Here is a 10468-nt window from a genome sequence, read left to right as displayed (position 1 = left end):
AAACTGGTTTACTACCTAAAGCATATGTGAGTTCCAGATCTGCATCGTCTCCAGTCTTTTGTATGACTAGCCTTTCTGATTTTGGCCATTATAATAGGTATATAGTAGTATGTCAATTGTGGTTCTAATTCACATTTTATTTATGACTAATGATGTTGAGTATCTTCTCAAGGGCCTATTTGCCTTTTATATTTCTTTGGTGAAGTGTGTTTTCATTCTTTTGCCCATTTTGTAATTGGGTTGTTCATTTACTTATTGAATTGTTTTGAATGTAAACAGTTTCATTTAGAAACAGATAGGTACCTGTTTGCATTATAGAATACAAAATTTGGTTTATACCATACAAAAAATAGCCAGTATCCAAATTCAAGAAAGCTAGCATTCACAGATCACACAACAAAGGTGTGCATCTACTGTGTACCAGCCTTGGGCTTGATTTAAACCAAAAATATAATCCAGGGGATCATTAGAGGTTTGAGTAAAATGCTTGTTAGTAAGCACCTAGCACCCAGAAGTTCCTTTCTTGGCAGATTATGATTTGATTTTTAAGTGTGCGACTTTGCCATAAGGCCTGGATTCTATATACCTAGTGAGCTTTGAGGCTCTTTTACCACATGGTTCATGACTTGTTCTGTTGAACTAAGCCAGGGTTGGTGGCATTATTATCTCTGGTCTTCTTAAAAACAAGCATAAGGAATCTGGTAGGCAGAGGATTTCTATTACCCTATATTGGGGCTCAACTTTAAAAGTGTGTACCCACCATCAACAGCTCAATTCAGTGGAGTTACATGATACCTGGCTTTTGACCATATCAAGTAGCCCACCTCAACCTGATCATGGAAAACCAGAGGATATACCTAGGTTCTGATTATAATAACCACCCAATATCACCTGAGTATAGTATCCAGAAATATCTATTAAATAATAAAGGGTTATATGTATAGATATCCGTCTTAGTAAACTATGAGCTAAAAACTTGGAATACAAGAACTCCTTTCAAAAGAGGTCCACCTGTAGAAAGGAATAAAAACAGAGTTCATGTTACGTAAAATATAGGTAAAGTGGAGTTGGGGACAGAGGGCAGTTTCTTCAGCTCTATCTACAACATCGTTCTCTTCTATAAGGATTAGTAACCTGTTGATCCATGGTGAACTTCTCTTGGGGGGAGCAGGGCAGCAGAAGAAAAGATGGGGGAATACGGAGTGATGGTCAAGGGCAAGAAGGGTGAACAATGGTTCTCAAACCAAAGAGCCCCCTCTGTAGGTCCTCTCATCTCTGAGAGAGCCCATGCTTTTCAGCTGGCACAGAGGGAGGCCTGGTAGTAAGTGGTTTGCATTCTGAGATATGAGGATCCCTAGTAAATTCAACAGCATGTGGTTTTTGGAAACCAGCCCATAAGATTAGATCATTGCAACCAAGTTCCTAACTAATACTGCAATTTAACCGTTGTCCAAAACAGAAAGGGAGGCAAAAAGTACCCACTATTTTGGGAGGCTCTAAAATTTCATGTAAGGTGATCCAAATAATTGTTTCTGTTTTTTTTCCTTTGAGTTTCTTAAGAGAATCACCATTTGGTGATAATTTTTCTTGTCAGTTAAAGGCACTTTCAATGACATGACTGGAAAGAAGTAAATCTCAATTGCCATGAAAGCAAGATTAATTCCTTAGTACAACCAAACCCTGGGGAAAGAGGAGCCAGGACAGGGCACTTGCAGTGATTTCAATAGGTAAGACAATCTATTTCAATAGACACACACCAGAAAAAACATGTGTGCCCTGAAAACACTTGCATATTTCCTTCAGTTTTCCAGTTGTTTCAAACTGTAGTTGTGTAGAGATCACACTCACTGCTTGATAGATTTTCAAGACGCTGACTCTAACTCTCCCATCACAGCTGTGCTTCACAAAATCAGCAAGCAGTTACTCCTACAGAGGAAAAAATAAGGAACGTAATGAATAAAAGTTGAGCCAAGTTTTCTTACAGCACAGGGATATTTCCTAACCCAGATAATGCCAGGATCAGTTGCTGGGTTCATAGCAACTGAATGGGATATGTGGCCCCTACAACCTCTGAAAAGTTCTACTTTTCAATGGCAATGTTAAATATTATCTCTCTAAATATAGATTCTGGGTATTTGTTTCCTTTTCTCTCCCTTGAACATTTATTGATCTCAGGCTTAAAAAATTAGTTAAGTGAGAATTATAGAAACTATAAGATAAGGGGCTGAGAGAGAGTAAAGGGCTAATTTCTGCTTACAAGTTTGGGTTGAAGTCCTTAATCCTTCATATCATTCTCCCGACCAGAGAACAAATACAAAAATAAATACTACATCGTTCTACATGACGCAGAGTGTAAATGTATGAACACAAATGTAATAAGTAGAATTGTTAATCAGAAGCATGGTTTCCCTCTGGTCTTTATGAGAGAAGGAGGAATGGGGACGGGATGATGTTGTTACCACTTTTCACATCTTAAAAAGTTTGTAATAACAGAATCAGTAGCAAAAACAAAACAATCTCATGTGAAACCAGAAGCTGTAAAAATAAATTACTCTTGAAGAGACATGGGTTCCTCTCTCTGCAGCTCAGAACTCATCACGTCATACTCAGAACATCACTGAAATCTGTGGCTTGACTGCCCACAAATAAATCATACTTGACAACAATCTCCTCCTTGGTGATCTTGCCATTTTTGTTTCGTCCTGATTCATAGACCATGTACCTGGATTCTGCCTCTGCATGATGACAAGTCTGAGGGGAGGATACAATCTATGGTCTCTTCCTTGTCCATCTTTCCATCAGGGTTTTTATCTTGAAACTCAACAAACTACTCCCGCTCTGTCTTCACCCATTCTGGCTCTTGATATTCCCATGTCACCAACATACTCTTCTAGATCAAAGAAACCACCAGCATTTCTTTTTTTTTTTTTTATATCCTCCACTGTTTCCTATACTACTATATCTCTCATGTAGTCATACTCCTCAGGGTGGAGGAAAGTTGTGGCCATGAGGTCTCCCTCTTTGTCTGCCAGTTTAAACCTCTGCTGATCTCTAACCCACCTGTTTATAGTTAAATCCATTGTCAGGGTCTGGATCATCTAAAATGTAGCCGTAGGTGGGTATTTTTATATTCCTCCCAGGAAACGAGGCTGTCCTCACTGAGGTCATGCTCCTTCACTGCTGCTTTACATCCTCATAATTTCAGCGCTTTTGTGCAAATTTAATCCAGTCTTTGAGCTCATCCACAGTGACAAACCTGTCCTTGTCACTATCCATTTTACTTACAATCTTTCCAAATCTTTCTTTGCTCTCTTCCGGTGTCAGCGGATCAAAGGTGTTTGCTTCTTCGGCACCCAGGAAGACAACATGGTCATAATCAAAACTTTGAGCATCATTGGGAAACCTGTGGCTCAGCTGAGGTTCACGGCATATGCGATCCTTCTTTGCTGTGGGCTTCCTCAAGGCAGATACTGTGCACAGGGACAGGCACATAAGCCATTGTCACAGGTCCATGATAATCAGATCTTTCCTTCTTGCTGCTCTCGCCACCATCCAGGTTACTGTGGCCACTGTCCACCATCTGGCTCATCTGTGCATTCAAGCACTGTCCCTGTTTATTGAATTTTGAGAGTTCCTTATATATTCTGGATCATAGAACTTTATCAGATAGATTATTTGCATATATTTTTTGCCCCGTTATATGGTTTGTCTTTTTATTCTCTTTCAGGAAGTAGAAATTCTTAATTTTGATGAGGTCCAATTTATCAAAAACTCATATTTTCAGAGTCATAGCTGAGAGGTAATTGTCTAATCTAAGGTCACAAAGATTCTCTTCTATGTTTTCTTCAAGTTTTATAGTTTTAGGTTTTATGTTGAGGCCTATGAACCATTTTGGGTTAATTATTACATATATAGTGAGGTGTGAATCTAGGTTCTTTCTTTTTCTTCTGCATTTGGATATACAATTGTTCTAGAATCATTTGTTGTAAAGTCTGTCCTTGCTCCTTTGAATTGCCTTTTCACACTCAAAAAATATCCATCAGCCATATATGTATGGATATGTTTCTAGATTCTCTATTCTGTTACCTTGCTTTATTTATCTAAATTTATGCCAGTACCACATTCTTCTGATTGTTATAGCTTTATAGTAAATCTCGAAGTAATATAGCATAAGTATTCCAAGTTTGTTGTTTATCAAATTTGTCTATTCTCGTTCCATTGCATTTCCATATATATGTACATATATATTTCCATATACACATATATGTACATGTATGTATATTTTAGAAACAGCTTGCCAATTTCTATGGAAATCTTGCTTGGATTTTGATTGGAATTGCACTGACTCTGTGGATCATCTTAGGGAGAATTGATGTGTTAGTGATGAGTCTTCTGATCCTTGAACACAGTATACATCATTTTTTAGTCTTCCTTACTCTCAGCAGTTTTCAGTGTGCAGGTTTTGCACTTATTTTGTTAGATTTATCCCTAGATATTGTGTAATTTTGATGCTATTGTAAATAGTACTTTTTTTTGTAATTAGTACTATTTTTAATTTCCAATTGTTACCTGATACTGTATAAAAGAACAATTGAGTATCTTGATCTTTATCCTGCAACTTTGCTGAACTCACTCATTAATACTAGTAAATTCTACATAATTTTCTATATAAGTGATCACATGATTGATGAATAAAAAGTTTTACTTCCTCTTTTCCATTCTAGATGTTTTTTTAAAATCATTTTCTTGTATTATTGAACTGGCTAGAACCTTCAGGACAATGTTGATTAGAAGTTGTGAGAGAAGATATCTTTGCCTTCTTCCTGATCTTAGGAGGAAAACATTCAGTCTTTTACCCTTAAGTATGATGGTAGCCATGGATTTTTCCTTATATCTTCTATCAAGTTGAAGAAATGCCCTTCAATTCTGAGTTTGCTGAGTGTTTTATTGGCCTTGGTGGTGAATTTTGCCAAATGACTTTTTGGCATCTATTGAGATGACCATGTAGTGTTTTTTATTTTTTGTTTGTTTGTTTTTAGTTTATTGATATGGTAAATTACCTTGATTGTTTTTTAATGATGAACCAGTCTTGCGTTCCTGGAATAAACTCCATTTGATCATGATCAATTATCCTTTTTATATATCACTGCATTTAAATTGCTAAAATTTTGTTAAGAATTTTTACATCTACTATGTTTGCCCTGGCTGGTGAGAATATATATTATTTCAAACCTGCTGTGAGTGCTAGGAGTTCTTTCCTCTCTTCCTCTCAGGTGTTTTTTCTCTGGCCTCAGGTGTAATCCCCGACCTTATTCACATGTACCAGTTGTCTCAAGGAGAGACTCAAAGAGTACCATCTGTAGATCTCTGGAGCTTTCGTGTAGGTCTCGTCTCTGAGTAACTCTGCCAAATGAATTTTAATCACTGTTTTGGTCTGTAACTGCCAGAATGCAATATCCCAGAAACGGAATAGCTTTTAAAAAGGGGAATTCATTAAAGTTGCAAGTTTACAGTTCTAAGCCCTTGAAAATGTTGAAATTAAGGCAAGGCCATAAAAATGTCCAAATTAAGGCACCCAGGGAAAGATACCTTGGTTCAAGAAGGCCAATGATGTTCAGGGTTTGGGTTATATCTCAATGGAAACAATAAAAAAGATCACACCCAGCAATACTGAGTGAGGATTAAGGGACATAGCTTTTCCAGGCAACATAATAGCTTCAAACTGGCACCATCATCTTGGCATCCAAGATGCCCAGCTTGGACTCCTTATCCCAAAGAGACAGCTGGAATCCACTGGAGGACCCTTCCCTCCTGCTGCTGCTTAGAAACTCTCTGGGTGATAAGGTGTGGTAATTATGGGGCTCATCTCATTTTTTTCTCCTTTTAAAAAATCATTGTCCTGCATTGTCTGATGTCCCACGTTGGAAAACTAGTTTTAATATTGTGCCTTTTTAAAAAATTTTCTTTTTTTTCCCTAGGTAGAATGATAAATCATGTGCTTGGTACTCCGTCTTAACTGGAAATAGACATTCAAATCTACATTGCAAATGAGTAAATTGTCAGTGGATTCACTCATTATGTATTACCTAACCCTGTTTATTTCTTTCAATACTCTTGCTACAATTTGAAATTATGCATTTTTTTGTTTACTTGGTTTATTAGTTAGGGTTCAGCATAGAAATGGAACTGAATATATATATATGTATGTAAATATTATGAGATTTATTACAGGAATTGGCTCATGTGACCATGGGGATTGCCAAATCTGAAATCCATAGAGCAGGCTGCAAGTTGGAAACTCTGAGGAAGGTTTTGATGAATTTCCCAGGAGAAACTGGCTGGCTGAAGTAGAGATAGAAATTTTTCTTCCTGACTGCTGAAACCATCAGTTCTCATTTAAGGTCTTCAACTATTTGGATGGGACTTTTGTTATGGCTGAAGGCACTCTCCTTTGTTGATTGTAGATGTAAACAGCCATAAATGCAATCAACTGATCAATGATTTAAATCCAAAAAATTATCTCAAAACAGATAACAGATAACAGATAACAGATAACAATCAGGCCAGTGCTTACTTGACCAAACAACTGAATACCATAACCTACTCGGGTTGATATGTGAACTTACCATTGCACTTGGTTATTGTTTGTCTCTTTAACTTACCATAATCTCAAAGGAGCACAGACCATTTCTTTATTATTTATTAGTGTATATCTACCACAGTATCTAGTTCATGAGCTGTACCCAGAATATATATTTATTGAATGAGTTGACTGAGATTTCTTAAGGAAGGTTTTAGGCATAGGTAAAGTTTAGCTTATCTGCAATCCAAATTATCAAAACTCAATGTGTGGAATTATTATTATGGAAGTTATGCAATTATGAATTGTCAGAGAAAATTATGCTAAACTGATTTTTAAAAATTTCTAATTAAATGAGTCAGAGGACAAACATAACTGTGAAGTTTTATAGAGATAATTAGTACCTGTAAAGAAAAAATATGGTAGGCATTAAGTGAAAGAAAATTGTTGAATTTTTATTAAAGAAGTTTCTGTCAGTGAAAATTCAGCTATATTTCTTCTTCGCCACCCATGCTGGTTGGCTGTGCTTCGCCTACATTCCTGCCTATGAACATAAATAACATTTTACCTGCATCAGTACATTTATTATTTCATAGAGTAGGCAAACACCATATATTTCTCCTTTACATTAGTTAAGATAAGGACTATCAATATTAGCACTGTCGAATTTCCTTCTGTTGTGTTATATTTATTTTCTCTAATTTTCAAATTTATGTTTGGATTTACAGAGAAATGGATCAAGGCAATCACTTGAAATTGGATTTAAATGAAAAGAAGTTCTTTCCGTGGGAACCCTCAAACCATAAGCAATAACAAAAATAGAAACAAATTGGACTTCTGTTTATTATTTACAAGGGAAACTGACAATAAATCATTTTTAAGACAATTGAATTGGGATTTGTGATCATCAGTCTTTTCTAATAAAACTGGTTTAACATGAGTGATGAAATTTGAAAGTTTTTTTTGTATTGTGGAAAATTTGAAACAGTCACAAAGATGGAGAGAATAATATAATGAAACTTCATGAACTCATAGCCTAGCTCCAACAATCATTAGCTCATAGCGAATCATATTTCATTTCTATCCTCACCAGTTCCTCTCCTCTTCCATGTTATTATTATTTCTCCCATATTATTTTGAAGCAAATTATAGACATACAGATATGTATATCTATATGTATCTTTAAAAGATATGAATTCTGTAAGAAAAATAACCACAACAACCACTATGTAAGATATGGATTCTGTAAGGAAAATAACTACAATAATCACTATATATATATCATTATATAACCATTACTTTAGATATTAAAGTTTACTCTAATTGTGTTCAAATTTCCATGATTGCTTCATAACTTATTTACTAAAATTGTACTATTAATTCATGTCCATGGTTTAAATTAGAGTTCATTGTTTAGTGTGGTTCCAAGGGTTTAAAATTAAAAAAAAATTCTATTATCATATATAAAATTTAACATTTTCCCTTTAATCATATTCAGATATATATTTCAGTACTGCTAATTGCATGCACAATATTGTGCTACCATTACCACCATCCATTATCAAAACATTTCCATGATTCCAAATAGGAACCCTGGAAATTTTAAGCCTTAACTTTCCACTCCCTATTCTCATACCACTCTGTGGTAGCCTATATTCTAGATTCTGACTCTGTGAGTTTGCTTATTGAAATTGTTTAAAATCAGTGAGATCATATTATATCTAATCTTTTGTGTCTAGCTTATTTCATTCAGTGTGAGGTCTTCAAGTTTCATCCACGCCATCAAGTGTTTTACAACTTCATTCCTTTTTACAAAAAGTATTCCATTTGTATGTATGTAACACATTTTATTTATCCATTCATCAACTGATGGACATGTGGGTTGTTTTCATCTTTTGGCAGTTGTGAATAATGTTGCTATGAACACCAGTGTGCAAATATCTGCTAAGCCCCTGCTTTCAATTCTTTGGGGGGCATATATATAGTAATGGGATTGCCAGGTCATATGGTAGTGCTATATTTACCTTCTTTTTGGTACTGCCAAACTGTTTTCCACAGTGGCTGCACCATTTTGCATTGCCACTAGCAGTGAATGAATGCTCCTATTTCTCTGCATTCTCTCCAACACTTACTGTCTGTTTTTTTTTTTTTAATAGCAGCCATCCTAATGGATGTGAAATGGTATTTCACTATGGTTTTGATTTACATTTCCTTGATGGTTAATGTTGTTGAACATCTTTTAATGTGCTTTTTGGTCATTTGTATATCCTCTTTGGAGATTTGTCTGTTCAAGTCTTTTGTCCATTTTTATATTGGGTTATTCATTTTTTAGCTGTTAAGTTGAAGGATTTCTTTTTATATACCGGGTTTTAGCATTAATCCTTTATCAGATATATGATTTCCAAATATTTTCTCCCATTGTGTAGGTTGTATTTTTCTTTCATGATAAATTCTTTGAGGCACAAAATGTTTTTTTATTTTGATGAGGTCCCATTTATCTATTGTGCTTGTTTAGAGGTGTTATGTACCCAGAAAAGCCATGTTCTTTTAATCCATTCTAGTAGGTGCAGACCTATTGTGGGTGGGACCTTTTGATTAGGTTGTTTCCTTGGAGATGTGACTCAGTTCATTTAAACTGTGTCTTAATCCCCTTGCTGGAATCCTTCATGAGAGGATAAAAGATAGATGAAACTCAAAGAGCTCAGAGAAGCTATGAGATGAAATCCAGAGAAAAGCCTCTGGAGAAGAGAGAGAGTGCCATGGAAACCAACTCAGGACAGAAGGGCCAGCAGATGTCGCCAGGTGCCTACCCATGTGACAGAGGAAATCCAGATGTCAGCAGCCTGACCTCTGAGGATGTAGCTTCCTCTTGGTGCCTTAATTTGGAATTTTCATGGCTTTAGAATTTTGTAATCTAATTTGCTGTTTCATGGCCTAAGAAAAATGTGTACGCTAATAAATCCCCATTGAAAAAGCCAACCCATCTCTGATATATTGCATTCCAGCAGCTTTAGCAAACTGAAACATCTATTTTTTAAATCTTTTTTATTGTGAAGCATAACATATATACAAAAAGCAATAAATTTCCAAGGACATTATAGCAATTAGTTACAGAACAGATTTTAAAGCTTGGTATGGGTTACAGTTCCACAATATTTCATTTTTTCTTCCAGTTGCTCCAAGATACTGGAGAACAACAGAAATAGCAATATAATAATTCAGCAGTTATACTCATTTATTAAATCCCATCTTCTCTGTTATACTCTTCCTTCTCTTTAAATAGCATATACATAAAAGCAATAAATTTCAAGGTACATTGCAACAATTAGTTGTAGAACAGATTTCAGAGTTTGGTATAGGTTACAATTCCACAGTTTTAGGTTTTTATTTCTAGCTGGTCTAAGGTACTGGAGGCTAAGAGAAATATCACTCGTTTTATGATAATGGTTTATGACTCATACTCGTTTCTCTGTAAAAAAAAAACACATCACCTTTGGTGGATGTAAAACTCCACCATCACCTTTGCTCTTTCTCCCACTCTTTAGGAGTATTGGGGCTGTTGATAATGTGGGATAGGAGGATGGAACTAGTTGATGTTCTGGAGAGGTTGGTCCCTCTTCATTTCAGGACTTATCTGGTATGGGCCCATTTGGAGGTTGTAGGTATCCGGAAAGTTACCCTAGTGCATGGAACTTTTGTAGAATTTTGTATAATGCCCTAGGTATTCTTTAGTATTGTCTGGAACGGTTTTGGTTGGAGTTTGGCAAGTTATGGTAGGTAGCAATGTCTAACTGAAGCATGTGTCTAAGAGTGACCTCCAGTTTAGCCTCCCGATTCTATTTGAATTCTCTCAACCACTGAGACCTTACTTGTTACACTTCTTTTTCC

The 10468-nt window shown here is 35.8% G+C and overlaps 1 pseudogene; it reads right to left on the bottom strand.

Annotated features, from left to right (window-relative positions):
• Nucleotides 1-2595: 2595 nt before the first annotated feature.
• Nucleotides 2596-3519, bottom strand: LOC143686823 (calumenin pseudogene; annotated as a pseudogene).
• Nucleotides 3520-10468: the final 6949 nt, after the last annotated feature.

This window comes from Tamandua tetradactyla, chromosome 6, assembly GCF_023851605.1.
Source record: "Tamandua tetradactyla isolate mTamTet1 chromosome 6, mTamTet1.pri, whole genome shotgun sequence".
NCBI classification, from domain to species: Eukaryota; Metazoa; Chordata; class Mammalia; order Pilosa; family Myrmecophagidae; genus Tamandua; species Tamandua tetradactyla.
This window is presented reverse-complemented; position numbering and strand designations above follow the sequence as displayed.